Raw genomic sequence first — 16710 nt, forward strand, 5'->3', positions numbered from 1 at the left:
GTAGTCGTGGTGTTGGGGAACGTAGTAATTTCAAAAAAATTCCTACGCATACGCAAGATCATGGTGATGCATAGCAACGAGAGGGGAGAGTGTGATCTACGTACCCTTGTAGACCGACAGCGGAAGCGTTAGCACAACGCGGTTGATGTAGTCGTACGTTTTCACGGCCCAACCGATCAAGCACCAAAACTACGGCACCTCCGAGTTTTAGCACACGTTCAGCTCGATGACGATCCCCGGACTCCGATCCAGCAAAGTGTCGGGGAAGAGTTCCGTCAGCACGACGGCGTGGTGACGATCTTGATGTTCTACCGTCGCAGGGCTTCGCCTAAGCACCGCTACAATATTATCGAGGATTATGGTGGAAGGGGACACCGCACACGGCTAAGAAAACGATCACGTGGATCAACTTGTGTGTCTATGGGGTGCCCCCTGCCCCCGTATATAAAGGAGTGGAGGAGGGGAGGGCCGGCCCTCTCTATGGCGCGCCCTAGGGGAGTCCTACTCCCAGCGGGAGTAGGATTCCCCCTTTCCTAGTCCAACTAGGAGTCCTTCCATGTAGTAGGAGTAGGAGACAAGGAAGGGGAAGAGGGAAGAGAAGGAAGGAGGGGGCGCAGCCCCTCCCCCTAGTCCAATTCGGACTAGGCCTTGGGGGGGGGGGCGCAGCCTGCCTCTCCCTCTCCCCTAAAGCCCAATAAGGCCCATATACTTCTTCTCCCGTATTCCCGTAACTCCCCGGTACTCCAAAAAAAACCCGAACCACTCGGAACCTTTTCGATGTCCGAATATAGTCGTCCAATATATCGATCTTTACGTCTCAACCATTTCGAGACTCCTCGTCATGTCCCCGACCTCATCCGGGACTCCGAACTCCTTCGGTACATCAAAACTCATAAACTCATAATATAACTGTCATCGAAACCTTAAGCGTGCGGACCCTACGGGTTCGAGAACAATGTAGACATGACCGAGACACGTCTCCGGTCAATAACCAATAGCGGAACCTGGATGCTCATATTGGCTCCTACATATTCTACGAAGATCTTTATCGGTCAGACCGCATAACAACATACGTTGTTCCCTTTGTCATCGGTATGTTACTTGCCCGAGATTCGATCGTCGGTATCTCAATACCTAGTTCAATCTCGTTACCGGCAAGTCTCTTTACTCATTTCGTAATACATCATCTCGCAACTAACTCATTAGTTGCAATTCTTGCAAGGCTTAGGTGATGTGCATTACCGAGAGGGCCCAGAGATACCTCTCCGACAATCGGAGTGACAAATCCTAATCTCGAAATACGCCAACCCAACATGTACCTTTGGAGACACCTGTAGAGCTTCTTTATAATCACCCAGTTACGTTGTGACGTTTGGTAGCACACAAAGTGTTCCTCCGGTAAACGGGAGTTGCATAATCTCATAGTCATAGGAACATTATAAGTCATGAAGAAAGCAATAGCAACATACTAAACGATCGAGTGCTAAGCTAACGGAATGGGTCAAGTCAATCACATCATTCTCCTAATGATGTGATCCCGTTAATCAAATAACAACTCTTTGTCTATGGTTAGGAAACATAGCCATCTTGGATTAACGAGCTAGTCAAGTAGAGGCATACTAGTGACACTCTGTTTGTCTATGTATTCACACATGTATTATGTTTCCGGTTAATACAATTCTAGCATGAATAATAAACATTTATCATGAAATAAGGAAATAAATAATAACTTTATTATTGCCTCTAGGGCATATTTCCTTCAGTCTCCCACTTGCACTAGAGTCAATAATCTAGTTCACATTGCCATGTGATTTAACACCAATAGTTCACATCATCATGTGACCAACACTCAAAGGGTTTACTAGAGTCAATAATCTAGTTTACATCGCTATGTGATTAACACCCAAAAGTACTAAGGTGTGATCATGTTTTGCCTGTGAGAGAAGTTTAGTCAACGGGTCTGCCATATTCAGATCCGTATGTATTTTGCAAATTTCTATGTCAACAATGCTTTGCACGGAGCTACTCTAGCTAATTGCTCCCACTTTCAATATGCATCCAGATTGAGACTAAGAGTCATCCGGATTAGTGCCAAAACTTGTATCGACGTAACCCTTTTACGACGAACCTTTTGTCACCTCCATAATCGAGAAACATATCCTTATTCCACTAAGGATAATTTTGACCGCTATCCAATGATCTACTCCTAGATCACTATTGTACTCCCTTGCTTAACACAGTGTAGGGTATACAATAGATCTGGTACACAGCATGGCATACTTTATAGAACCTATGGCTGAGGCATAGGGAATGACTTTCATTCTCTTTCTATCTTCTGCCGTGGTCGGGCTTTGAGTCTTACTCAATTTCACACCTTGTAACACAGCCAAGAACTCTTTTCTTTGACTGTTCCATTTTGAACTACTTCAAAATATTATCAAGGTATGTACTCATTGAAAAAACTTATCAAGCGTCTTGATCTATCTCTATAGATCTTGATGCTTAATATGTAAGCAGCTTCGCCGAGGTCTTTCTTTGAAAAACTTCTTTCAAACACTCCTTTATGCTTTACAGAATAATTCTACATTATTTTCGATCAATAATATGTCATTCACATATACTTGTCAGAAATGCTGTAGTGCTCCCACTCACTTTCTTGTAAATACAGACTTCACCACAAGTCTGTATAAAACTATATACTTTGATCATCTCATCAAAGCGCATATTCCAACTCCGAGATGCTTGCACCAGTCCACAGATGGATCGCTGGAGATTGCATATTTTGTTAACATTTTTAGGATTGACAAAACCTTCTGGTTGCATCATATACAACTCTTCTTTAAGAAATCCATTAAGGAACGCAGCTTTGTTTATCCATTTGCCAGATTTCATAAAATGCGGCAATTGCTAACATGATTCGGACAGACTTAAGCATAGATACGAGTGAGAAACTCTCATCGTAGTCAACATCTTGAACTTGTCGAAAACCTTTTTGCGACAATTTTAGCTTTGTACATAGTAACACTACTACCAACGTCCGTCTTCCTCTTGAAGATCCATTTATTTTCAATTGCTTGCCGATCATCGGGCAAGTCAACCAAAGTCCATACTTTGTTTTCATACATGGATCCCATCTCAGATTTCATGGCTTCAAGCCATTTTGCGGAATCTGGGCTCACCATCGCTTCTTCATAGTTCATAGGTTCATCATGATCTAGTAGCATGATTTCCAGAACAGGATTACCGTACCACTCTGGTGCGGATCTTACTCTGGTTGATCTACGAGGTTCAGTAATAACTTGATCTGAAGTTTCATGATCATCATCATTAACTTCCTCACTAATTGGTGTAGGTGTCACAGAAACCGTTTTCTGTGATGAACTACTTTCTAATAAGGGAGCAAGTACAGTTACCTCATCAAGTTCTACTTTCCTCCCATTCACTTCTTTCGAGAGAAACTCCTTGTCTAGAAAGGATCCATTCTTAGCAACGAATTTCTTGCCTTCGGATCTGTGATAGAAGGTGTACCCAACTATCTTCTTTGGGTATCCTATGAAGACACATTTCTCCGATTTGGATTTGAGCTTATCAGGATGAAACTTTTTCTTATAAGCATTGCAACCCCAAACTTTAAGAAACGACAACTTTGGTTTCTTGCTAAACCACAGTTCATACAATGTCGTCTCAAAGGATTTAGATGGTGCCCCTTTTTTTCGTGAATGCAGCTGTCTCTAATGCATGATCCCAAAACGATATTAGTAAATCGGTAAGAAACATCATAGATTGTACTATATCCAATAAAGTACGGTTATGACGTTCGGACACACCATTATGTTGCGGTGTTCTAGGTGGCATGAGTTTGTGAAACTATTCCACATTGTTTTAATTGAAGACCAAACTCGTAACTCAAATATTCGTCTCTGCGATCAGATCATAGAAACTTTATTTTCTTGTCACGATGATTTTCCACTTCACTCTGAAATACTTTGAACTTTTCAGACTTATGTTTCATCAAGTAGATATACTCATATCTGCTTAAATCATCTGTGAAGGTCAGAAAATAATGATACCTGTCGCGAGCCTCAATATTCATCGGACTACATACATCAGTATGTATGATTTCCAACAAATCTGTTGCTCGCTCCATTGTTCCAAAAAACGGAGTCTTAGTCATCTTGCCCATGAGGCATGGTTCGCAAGCATCAACTGATTCATAATCAAGTGATTCCAAAAGCCCATCAGTATGGAGTTTCTTCATGCGCTTTACACCGATATGACCTAAACGGCAGTGCCACAAATAAGTTGCACTATCATTATTAACTTTGCATTTTTTGGCTTTAATATTATGAATATGTGTAACACTACGATCGAGATCCAACGAACTATTTTCATTGGGTGTATGACCATCGAAGGTTTTATTCATGTAAACAGAACAACAATTATTCTCTGACTTTAATGAATAATCGTATTGCAATAAACATGATCAAATCATATTCATGCTCAACGCAAACACCAAATAACACTTATTTAGTTTCAACACTAATCCCGAAAGTATAGGGAGTGTGCGATGATGATCATATCAATCTTGGAACTACTTCCAATACACATCGTCACCTCACCCTTTACTAGTTTCTGTTTATTCTATAACTCCCGTTTTGAGTTACTACTCTTAGCAACTGAACCAGTATCAAATGCCGAGGGGTTGCTATAAACACCAGTAAAGTACACATCAATAACACGTATATCCAACATACCTTTGTTTACCTTGCCATCCTTCTTATCCGCCAAATACTTGGGGCAGTTCCACTTCCAGTGACCAGTCCCTTTGCAGTAGAAGCACTTAGTCTCAGGCTTAGGATCAGACTTGGGCTTCTTTACTTGAGCAGCAACTTGCTTGCCGTTCTTCTTGAAGTTCCCCTTCTTCCCTTTGCCCTTTTCTTGAAACTAGTGGTCTTGTCAACCATCAACACTTGATGTTTTTCTTGATTTCTACCTTCGTTGATTTCAGCATCACGAAGAGCTTGGGAGTTGTTTCCGTTATCCCTTGCATATTATAGTTCATCACGAAGTTCTACTAACTTGGTGATGGTGACTAGAGAATTCTGTCAATCACTATCTTATCTGGAAGATTAACTCCCACTTGATTCAAGCGATTGTAGTACCCAGACAATCTGAGCACATGCTCACTAGTTGAGCGATTCTCCTCCATCTTTTAGCTATAGAACTTGTTGGATACTTCATATCTCTCAACTCGGGTATTTGCTTGAAATATTAACTTCAACTCCTGGAACATCTCATATGGTCCATGACGTTCAAAACGTCTTTGAAGTCCCGATTCTAAGCCATTAAGCATGGTGCACTAAACTATCAAGTAGTCATCGTATTGAGCTAGCCAAACGTTCATAACGTCTGCATCTGCTCCTGCAATAGGTCTGTCACCTAGCGGTGCATCAAGGACATAATTCTTCTATGCAGCAATGAGGATAAACCTCAGATAACGGATCCAATCCGCATCATTGCTACTAATATCTTTCAAGACAATTTTCTCTAGGAACATATCAAAATAAACATTTGAAAGCAACAACGCGAGCTATTGATCTACAACATAATTTGCAAAATACTACCAGGACTAAGTTCATAATAAATTTAAGTTCAATTAATCATATTACTTAAGAACTCCCACTTAGATAGACATCCCTCTAATCCTCTAAGTGATCACGTGATCCAAATCAACTAAACCATGTCCGATCATCACGTGAGATGGAGCAGTTTCATTGGTGAACATCACTATGTTGATCATATCTACTATATGATTCACGCTCGACCTTTTGGTCTCCGTGTTCCGAGGCCATATCTGTATATGCTTGGCTCGTCAAGTGTAACCTGAGTATTCCGCGTGTGCAACTGTTTTGCACCCGTTGTATTTGAACATAGAGCCTATCACACCCGATCATCACGTGGTGTCTCAGCACGAAGAACTTTCGCAACGGTGCATACTCAGGGAGAACACTTCTTGATAATTAGTGAGAGATCATCTTAAAATGCTACCGTCAAACAAAGCAAGATAAGATGCATAAAAGATAAACATCACATGCAATCAATATAAGTGATATGATATGGCCATCATCATCTTGTGCTTGTGATCTCCATCTTCGAAGCATCGTCATGATCACCATCGTCACCGGCGCGACACTTTGATCACCATCGTAGCATCGTTGTCGTCTCGCCAATCATATGCTTCCACGACTATCGCTACTGCTTAGTGATAAAGTAAAGCATTATAGCCCGATTGCATTGCATACAATAAAGCGACAACCATATGGCTCCTGCCAGTTGCCGATAACTTGGTTACAAAATATGATCATGTCATACAATAAAATTTAGCATCATGTCTTGACCATATCACATCACAACATGCCCTGCAAAAACAAGTTAGACGTCCTCTACTTTGTTGTTGCAAGTTTTACGTGGCTGCTACGGGCTTAAGTAAGAACCAATCTTACCTACGCATCAAAACCACAACGATAGTTTGTCAAGTTGGTGCTGTTTTAACCTTCGCAAGGACCGGGCATAGCCACACTCGGTTCAACTAAAGTTGGAGAAACTGACACCCGCTAGCCACCTTTGTGCAAAGCATGTCGGGAGAACCGGTCTCGCGTAAGCGTACGCGTAATGTCGGTCCGGGCCGCTTCGTCCAACAATACCGCCGAACCAAAGTATGACATGCTGGTAAGCAGTATGACTTATATCGCCCACAACTCACTTGTGTTCTACTCGTGCATATAACATCAACACATAAAACCTAGGCTCGGATACCACTGTTGGGGAACGTAGTAATTTCAAAAAAATTCCTACGCACACGCAAGATCATGGTGATGCATAGCAACGAGAGGGGAGAGTGTGATCTACGTACCCTTGTAGACCGACAGCGGAAGCGTTAGCACAACGCGGTTGATGTAGTCGTACGTTTTCACGGCCCGACCGATCAAGCACCGAAACTACGACACCTCCGAGTTTTAGCACATGTTCAGCTCGATGACGATCCCCGGACTCCGATCCAGCAAAGTGTCGGGGAAGAGTTCCGTCAGCACGACGGCGTGGTGACGATCTTGATGTTCTACCGTCGCAGGGCTTCGCCTAAGCACCGCTACAATATTATCGAGGATTATGGTGGAAGGGGGCACCGCACACGGCTAAGAAAACGATCACGTGGATCAACTTGTGTGTCTATGGGGTGCCCCCTGCCCCCATATATAAAGGAGTGGAGGAGGGGAGGGCCGGCCCTCTCTATGGCGCGCCCTAGGGGAGTCCTACTCCCAGCGGGAGTAAGATTCCCCCTTTCCTAGTCCAACTAGGAGTCCTTCCATGTAGTAGGAGTAGGAGACAAGGAAGGGGAAGAGGGAAGAGAAGGAAGGAGGGGGCACGGCCCCTCCCCCTAGTCCAATTCGGACTAGGCCTTGGGAGGGCGCGCGGCCTGCCTCTCCCTCTCCCCTAAAGCCCAATAAGGCCCATATACTTCTTCTCCCGTATTCCCGTAACTCCCCGGTACTCCGAAAAATACCCGAACCACTCGGAACCTTTCCGATGTCCGAATATAGTCGTCCAATATATCGATCTTTATGTCTCGACCATTTCGAGACTCCTCGTCATGTCCCCGATCTCATCCGGGACTCCGAACTCCTTCGGTACATCAAAACTCATAAACTCATAATATAACTGTCATCGAAACCTTAAGCGTGCGGACCCTACGGGTTCGAGAACAATGTAGACATGACCGAGACACGTCTCCGGTCAATAACCAATAGAGGAACCTGGATGCTCATATTGGCTCCTACATATTCTACGAAGATCTTTATCGGTCAGACCGCATAACAACATACGTTGTTCCCTTTGTCATCGGTATGTTACTTGCCCGAGATTCGATCGTCGGTATCTCAATACCTAGTTCAATCTCGTTACCGGCAAGTCTCTTTACTCGTTTCGTAATACATCATCTCGCAACTAACTCATTAGTTGCAATGCTTGCAAGGCTTAGGTGATGTGCATTACCGAGAGGGCCCAGAGATACCTCTCCGACAATCGGAGTGACAAATCCTAATCTCGAAATACGCCAACCCAACATGTACCTTTGGAGACACCTGTAGAGCTTCTTTATAATCACCCAGTTACGTTGTGACGTTTGGTAGCACACAAAGTGTTCCTCCGGTAAACGGGAGTTGCATAATCTCATAGTCATAGGAACATTATAAGTCATGAAGAAAGCAATAGCAACATACTAAACGATCGAGTGCTAAGCTAACGGAATGGGTCAAGTCAATCACATCATTCTCCTAATGATGTGATCCCGTTAATCAAATAACAACTCTTTGTCTATGGTTAGGAAACATAGCCATCTTTGATTAACGAGCTAGTCAAGTAGAGGCATACTAGTGACACTCTGTTTGTCTATGTATTCACACACGTATTATGTTTCCGGTTAATACAATTCTAGCATGAATAATAAACATTTATCATGAAATAAGGAAATAAATAATAACTTTATTATTGCCTCTAGGGCATATTTCCTTCACATGGAAGGTCCTTGTGGCGCACTTCACTTGATCTTCGGGAGGGACTTGATGTAGCTTGAGGTAGTCGTCCATCAAACGCTCCCACTCGAGATACTCCTCGGGTTCTTGAGTCCCATAGAAAGGAATCGCGTGGTCGATGTCGAGGTCGTAGTAGCTCGTGGAAGTCGCGGACTTGAGCTTGGGGAGCTTCTCTTGAGCGTAGTCTTGAGGTGCTTGTTGGCGAAGATGCCATATATCCAAAGGCGAAGATGCCTTGAAGTCGCTTGGCGAAGATGCCAAAGTGGTTGGTGTAGCCATAGCTCCGTCTTGGTGGTGCTTGTCTCGCGGTCTTCTCTTGTGGTCATGAAGTTTGGACTTGGCGTGAAGTAGGGCTTGTTGCAACTTGTAGGTAGGCGCGTCTCGAGCATCTTCATGATGATGTTGTCGTTGTCGTGCTTGAGCTCGATGTAGATGTCGTTCATCGTCGTCGTGCACATGTTGCTTGGAGGTGACTTGCCCTTCATGACGAGGTGGATCACAAACGTGATGGTGGTTGCCATGGAGATGTGGACGTGGACGACTTGCGCTTGCATCATTTTTGCGCTCCGAAGACTTGTGACTTGAACGTTGCCGCCTTGAGGACGATGAAGGGGAAGAACGGTTGATCAACAAGGTCCGAATCTCCTCCATCCTTGCATCTTGCTCCTCCTTTTGTGCGGAAAGCTTGTTGTTGATGTAGTTGTACACGCCGTCGTTGTTGTGGAAGACCAGAGATGAAATGCCTTGCCTAGCCATCACAAGATTCAAGCCAATATGAGTGGAGAAAGAGAAGAACGAATACCAAATGTACCTTGACCGAAGTTGAAAGTGGATCAATGATCACTCCAATGTGGACAAGGAAATAGCACAATTGGTAGCAATTCTTGTCGGTTTCTCACACCTACACAAGTAAGGCTTATGGTGGAGCTCGGTGAGGATAGTGGCACAAAAATTTAATGCAAAATGTTAGCAAGAGTCAATAATGTTGAAAGAAATTCACAAATTTGCAAGTGTAACAAGTAGACCAATAGAAATATGTGGCACACGGAAACACACACACGGATAGATAAATGGGGTCGTGCAACCAAGGATGAGCACAAAATGTGGAATCCACGGAAAATGCTCGTGTTGCACAACTCAAGAGAGACGCTAGCACGATTGCTCACTAGGCGGATACGACACTTGTGCACAACCTATAAGATGCAAAATGGATAAACTTTCTATCCCAAGTATGCTATGTATGTATGGTTCCCGATGCTTTGATCCAAGATGATCGGATATGACAATCTTATGTGTAATGTAGGATGATGCTATGGCACTTGCTTACAAGCTCTTTGTTCACTCTTTTTCTTTGCTTAAAAGCTTTATTCTTTTTTTTGTAATGCCACAATGCGAAATGCACAAACCAAGATAGCAATTGGGTATATACGGGAACAATCTTGTGGCACAAGGGATGATATGATACCAATATGATATGGTATGTATGCAATGTATGGTGTAGATCACTAATGTGCACAAGTAACGTTGCCGGCAATACTCAAATGGCTAGTCTCGATAGGCAAGTAACGCAAAGTGGGCTAGGGGTTATCAATGCAATGGTAAGGGAATGTACAATGGAGGGATACCACGATACCAAGATTATATGAAGGTTACCGTCCGTGTCGATGATGAGTGGCGGTGATCTTGATGGAGATACCAAGATGATGGAGACTCGTCCCTAAGTAGCCGAAACACCTTAGGAAACGGAAAAACCGCGAACTCAAAATCTCAAATGTCAAATGGTGGTAGCGGGATGTGGTGGTGGTTGCGAAAATGCAATGATGGGTTGTGGAGTACGCAATGCGGAAGTGGAGGTTATGGTGGTGTACTATACACGGTGTCGGAGTTGGAAGCATGGTCCCTAAGTAGCCGAAACACCTTAGGAGACACAACTCACAACACAAACAAAATTGGGTTAATTTGGGGTAGTGGAAGTGTATGGTGGGCAAGGTTATGCGGAAGTGGTGGTGGTGGTTGATGAAGAAGTAACCGTCCCTAAGTATCCTAGACACCTTAGGAGACTCGAATCACTCCTCAAGCAACCACTAATGCTACGGGGAACAAAATTGGTTAGGTTGCAGAAGTCGGTGGTGGTGTAGCGGATGATGTGGTGTAAGCCCTAGGCAAAGATGCCAAAGTTCCAAAACTTTGATGGAGTCAAATGATTTCGGTGGTATTTTTGTGGGAAGGAGGATGTTAAGAGCTTTTCAACGAGCTAAAGAACGCGAAAATCGGAGTTCGGATGAATTAGTTATGGCCGAAAGAAAAATCAGCCGAAGGTGATATCTACACGTAGCGGACGTCCGGAAAAAACGGTCGTCCGGTCGCCGGACGTCCGGTCGGGTCGGAAATCCGCTGATTCTGCTCGGGTTAGGGGGTTCCGGTCGTCCGGTAAGGTCGGACGTCCGGTGGTTCCTGCGGCTCCGGACGTCCGGTAAGGTGACGGTCGTCCGGTGTATCGGGGTCAACTCCAGATCCGAGATTCGGGACGCGATTTTGGGCAGAATTTGGGGATTTTGGGGTCAAAATTGATGAGATTTCGTGGATGAAAGATGGGGAAACTTGGGGAGATGCTAGATCCACTCGAAACCAAGCAAATCCATGGATCAAAATCAACAAAACATCATCAAACCAACAAATCACAAAAAAAATTGAGGCTATTTTTGGTGGGGATTTTCGAATTTAGGACGAAATCAAGCAAAAGAAGGCTAGAAAACGGTGGGGGAGGCTCCGAAATCATGATCAATGTGACTCATGATACCAAGATGATGTAGGGTAGGAACCCTAGGGGCCAATCTTTCACAAAAGGAGCGGATCCCGTCGAAGAACACGAAGAACACGAGAGGAAAACGAGGGAAAACACAAGAGGAAACACGAGAGAATCACTCAACCAACAAGAATAGATCACACATGCGCTAGATCCTCGAATACATAAGAGAAGATACACGATCCACGGACAACTAAGGATGATACAAGGGTAGCCGGTCTTCTCCGTGAGGAGGTCTTGAATCCACGGGGGGATCTTCCCATAGAAAGGGGGCTTGAATCCAAAGGGATCTTCTCCAAAGAGGCCGCGGTCTCTCGCAAGGAGGAGATCCGATATGGATGAGCGTAGCTCTATCTCTCAAATGAGCTATCACAACGCTGACCTTCAAATGGTGGAGGTGGAGGAGTATATATAGTCTAGGGCCACGAAGGGGTAAGTGAAGGGGTACATGGGCCTCAGCCCGCAACTGGACACAACCAGGTACCGGACGTCCGCTGGGGACCGGTAGTCCGGTGGCTCGTGGGCGGCCGGACGTCCGGTAGGGGCCGGTCGTCCGCTCGTTCTGGCTCAGATGCTGGTGTAGCGGATTTCTGGTCTGGACCGGTCGTCCGGTCGCCGGTCGTCCGGTGGCGTCGGATGTCCGCTCGTTTGGCTCGAGTGCAGGGACACCGGTCGTCCGGTGGATCTTCAGGCGCCGGACGTCCGGACCCGACCGGTCATCCGGTGGCCGGAGCTTCTCCGACAGCTCTTCTTCTTTTGTCTTCGTTTCCATGTTTCCCTCGCGGATGGTGTAGGTGTTCCTTAGCGCTTGCACTCCTCCACGTCGTTCGCAGCATTCCGACAATACCTATGCATGCACACGGGAGAAGTGTCAAGTAGTATACCATCCTCGAAGGGGTCAAGTGAGCATGTGTAAAGGATATGATTCACCTTTGTGTATGTGAAGTAGAGGTCGCATGTGTCATTTGCCAAACGGACTCTTGACATGGTGATGTCCGTAGGATGCTCCGCATCACATTACTTCCACATAGGCTTTCCCACCATACACTTCCGCCATCCCAACTTAACCCAATTTTGTTTGTGTTGTGAGTTGTGTCTCCTAAGGTGTTTCGACTACTTAGTGACCGTGCTTCTAACTCCGACACCGTGTATAGTCCACCACCTTACCCTCCACTTCCGCATTGCGTCTCAAAACCCATCATTGCATTTCCGCAATCCCATTGAGCTTCCGCAACTACCACCGCATTCCCGCTACCACCATTTGACATTTGACATTTGAGATTTTGACTTCGCGGTTTTTCTGTTTCCTAAGGTGTTTCGGCTACTTAGGGACGAGTCTCCATCATCTTGGTATCTACAACAAGAACACCGCCACTCATCATCGTCACGGACGGTAACCTCCATATCATCTTTGTATCGTGGTATCCCTCCATTGTATATTCTCCTTGCCATTGCATTGATGACCCTTAGCCCATTTTGTGTCACTTGCCTATCGAGACTAGCCTTTGAGTATTGCCGGCAACGTTACTTGTGCACATTAGTGACCTACACCATCCATTGCATACATACCATATCATATTGGTATCATATCATCCCTTGTGTCACAAGATTGTTCCCGTATATACCCAATTGCTATCTTGGTTTGTGCATTTCGCATTGTGGCCGTATGCAAAAAAAGAATAAAGCTTTTAAGCAAAAGAAAAGGAGAGCAAAGAGCTTGTAAGCAATAGCCATACCATCATACCACATTGTCATATCCGATCATCTTGGATCATAGCACCGGAACATCATACATATATAGCATACTTGGGATAGAAGTTGTTGCATTTTTGTCTCCTATAGGTTGTGCACAAGTGTCGTATCCGCCTATTGAGCAATCGTGCTAGCATCTCTCTAGAGTTGTGCAACAAGAGCATTTTCCGTGGATTCCACTTTTTGAGCTCATTCCTTGGTTGCATGACCCCATTTATCTATCCGTGTGTGCGTTTCCGTGTGCCATTCATTGCTATTGGTCTACTTGTTTCACTTGCGAATTTGTGAATCTCTTTCAACATTATTGACTCTTGCTAAAATTTTGCATCAAATTTTTGTGCCACTATCCTCTCCGAGCTCCACCATAAGCCTTATTTGTGTAGGTGTGAGAAATTGACGAGATCGGTACCAATTGTGCTATTTCCTTGTTACATCATTGAGTGATCATTGATCCATATTCAACATCGGTCAAGGTACATTTGGTATAGTTCTTCTCTTTCTCCCACTTATATTTGCTCGAGTCTTGTGATGGATAGGCAAGGAATTTCATCTCCGGTCTTCGACAACGATGACGGCGCGAACAACTACATCACCAAATCGTCAATCTTCGATCTACAACGACAAATGCAAGGCGCTCAATCAAGATTGCGAGACGCATTGACAACCTCGCCATCGACATGCGACACTCCGAGCTACAAGAGACTACCTTGACAAAAAGCTTTCTGCACAAAAGGAGGAGGAAGATGCAAGGATGGAGGAGATTCGGACCTTGTTGATCAACCGTTCTTCCCCTTCATCATCCTCAAGGCGACGGCGAGCAAGTCGATCATCTTCGGAGCGCCCATGCAATGCAAGCGTGATGTCTACTACACAACCTTCTTCTTGTAGACGTTGTTGGGCCTCCAAGTGCAGAGGTTTGTAGGACAGTAGCAAATTTCCCTCAAGTGGATGACCTAAGGTTTATCAATCCGTAGGAGGCGTAGGATGAAGATGGTATCTCTCAAGCAACCCTGCAACCAAATAACAAAGAGTCTCTTGTGTCCCCAACACACCCAATACAATGGTAAATTGTATAGGTGCACTAGTTCGGCGAAGAGATGGTGATACAAGTGCAATATGGATGGTAGATAAAGGTATTTGTAATCTGAAAATATAAAAACAGCAAGGTAACTAATGATAAAAGTGAGCGTAAACGGTATTGCAATGATAGGAAATAAGGCCTAGGGTTCATACTTTCACTAGTGTAAGTCCTCTCAACAATACTAGCATAATTGGATCATAAAATTATCCCTCAACATACAACAAAGAGTCACTCCAAAGTCACTAATAGCGGAGAACGAACGAAGAGATTATGGTAGGGTACGAAACCACCTCAAAGTTATTCTATCCAATCAATCCGTTGGGCTATTCCTATAAGTGTCACAAACAGCCCTAGAGTTCGTACTAAAATAACACCTTAAGATACAAATCAACCAAAACCCTAATGTCACCTAGATACTTCAATGTCACCTCAAGTATCCGTGGGCATGATTATACGATATGCATCACACAATCTCAATTCATCTATTCAACCAACACAAAGAACCTCAAAGAGTGCCCCAAAGTTTCTACCGGAGAATCACGACGAAAACGTGTGCCAACCCCTATGCATAGGTTCCCAATGTCACGAAACCCGCAAGTTGGTCACCAAAACGTGCATCAAGTGGCACGTGGTATCCCATTGTCACCACAGATATCCACGGCAAGACATACATCAAGTGTTCTCAAGTCTTTAAAGACTCAATCCGATAAGATTACTTCAAAGGGGAAACTCGATTCATTACAAGAGAGAAGAGGGGGAAGAAACATCATAGGATCCAAATATAATAGCAAAGCTCGCGATACATCAAGATCGTATCATCTCAAGAACACGAGAGAGAGAGAGAGATCAAACACATAGCTACTGGTACATACCCTCAGCCCCGAGGGAGAACTACTCCCTCCTCGTCATGGAGAGCACCGGGATGATGAAGATGGCCACCGGAGAAGGATTGCCCCCTCCGGCAGGGTGCCGGAACGGGTCTAGATTGAGTTTCGGTGGCTACGGAGGCTTCTGGCGGCGGAACTCCCGATCTATGTTGCTCCCGGATGTTTTTAGGGTATATGGAGATATATAGGCGGAAGGAGCACGTCGGTAGAGCTCCGAGGGGCCCACGAGGCAGGGGGGCGCACCCAGGGGGGCGCCCTCCACCCTCGTGACCTCCCCGGAAACTTCTTGGAGTAGGGTCCAAGTCTCCTGGATCACGTTCGGTGAGAAGATCACGTTCCCGAAGGTTTCATTCCGTTTGGACTCCGTTTGATATTCTGTTTTCTCGAAATACTGAAATAGGCAAAAAACAGCAATTCTGGGCTGGGCCTCCGGTTAATAGGTTAGTCCCAAAAATAATATAAAAGTGGAAAATAAAGCCCAATATAGTCCAAAACAGTAGATAAAGTAGCATGGAGCAATAAAAAATTATAGATACGTTGGAGACGTATCAGGCATCTCCAAGCTTAATTCCTGCTCGTCCTCGAGTAGGTAAATGATAAAAAGAGAATTTTTGATGCAGAGTGATACTTTGGCATAATTTCAATGTAAATCTTCTTAATCATGGTATGAATATTCAGATCCGAAAGGTTCAAGACAAAAGTTCATATTGACATAAAAAATGATAATACTTCAAGCATACTAATCAAACAATTATGTCATCTCAAAATAACATGGCCAAAGGAAGTTCATCCCTACAAAATCATATAGTTAGGCTATGCTTCATTTTCGTCACACAAAGATGTTCCCAACTTCTATACCCCCGATGACAAGCCAAGCAATTGTTTCATACTCAAATAATATCAAACTTTTTCAACCTTCACGCAATACATGAGCGCGAGCCATGGACATAGCACTATGGGTGGTATAGAATATGATGATGGGGATTGTGTGGACAAGACAAAAAAGGAGAAAGTCTCACATCAACGAGGCTAATCAATGAGCTATGGAGATGCCCATCAATTGATGTTAATGCAAGGAGTAGGGATTGCCATGCAACGGATGCACTAGAGCTAAGAATGCTCAACAAAAGAAAACTAGTGGGTGTGCATCCAACTTGCTTGCTCATGAAGACCTAGGGCATTTTGAGGAAGCCCATCGTTGGAATATACAAGCCAAGTTCTATAATGAAAAATTCCCGCTAGTATGAACAAGACAAATTATGAGACTCACTATATGAAAATCATGGTGCTACTTTGAAGCACAATATATGAGACTCACTACATGAAGAACAAGGTGCTACTTTGAAGCACAAGTGTGGAAAAAGAGATAGTAGCATTACCCTTTTTATTTTCTCTTTTTTTTGGGCCTTTCTTTTTTTTCTTTTTGGCCTTTCTCTTTTTTTTTTGATTGGGCAATGCTCTAATAATGATGATCATCACACTTCTATTGATTACAACATAATGATTACAACTCGATACTAGAACAAGATATGACTCTATATGAATGCCTCCGGCGGTGTACCGGGATGGTGCAATGAATCAAGAGTGACATGTATG

Source organism: Triticum urartu, chromosome 4A, assembly GCF_056163025.1.
Source record: "Triticum urartu cultivar PI428250 chromosome 4A, HENAU_Tu73, whole genome shotgun sequence".
NCBI lineage: Eukaryota > Viridiplantae > Streptophyta > Magnoliopsida > Poales > Poaceae > Triticum > Triticum urartu.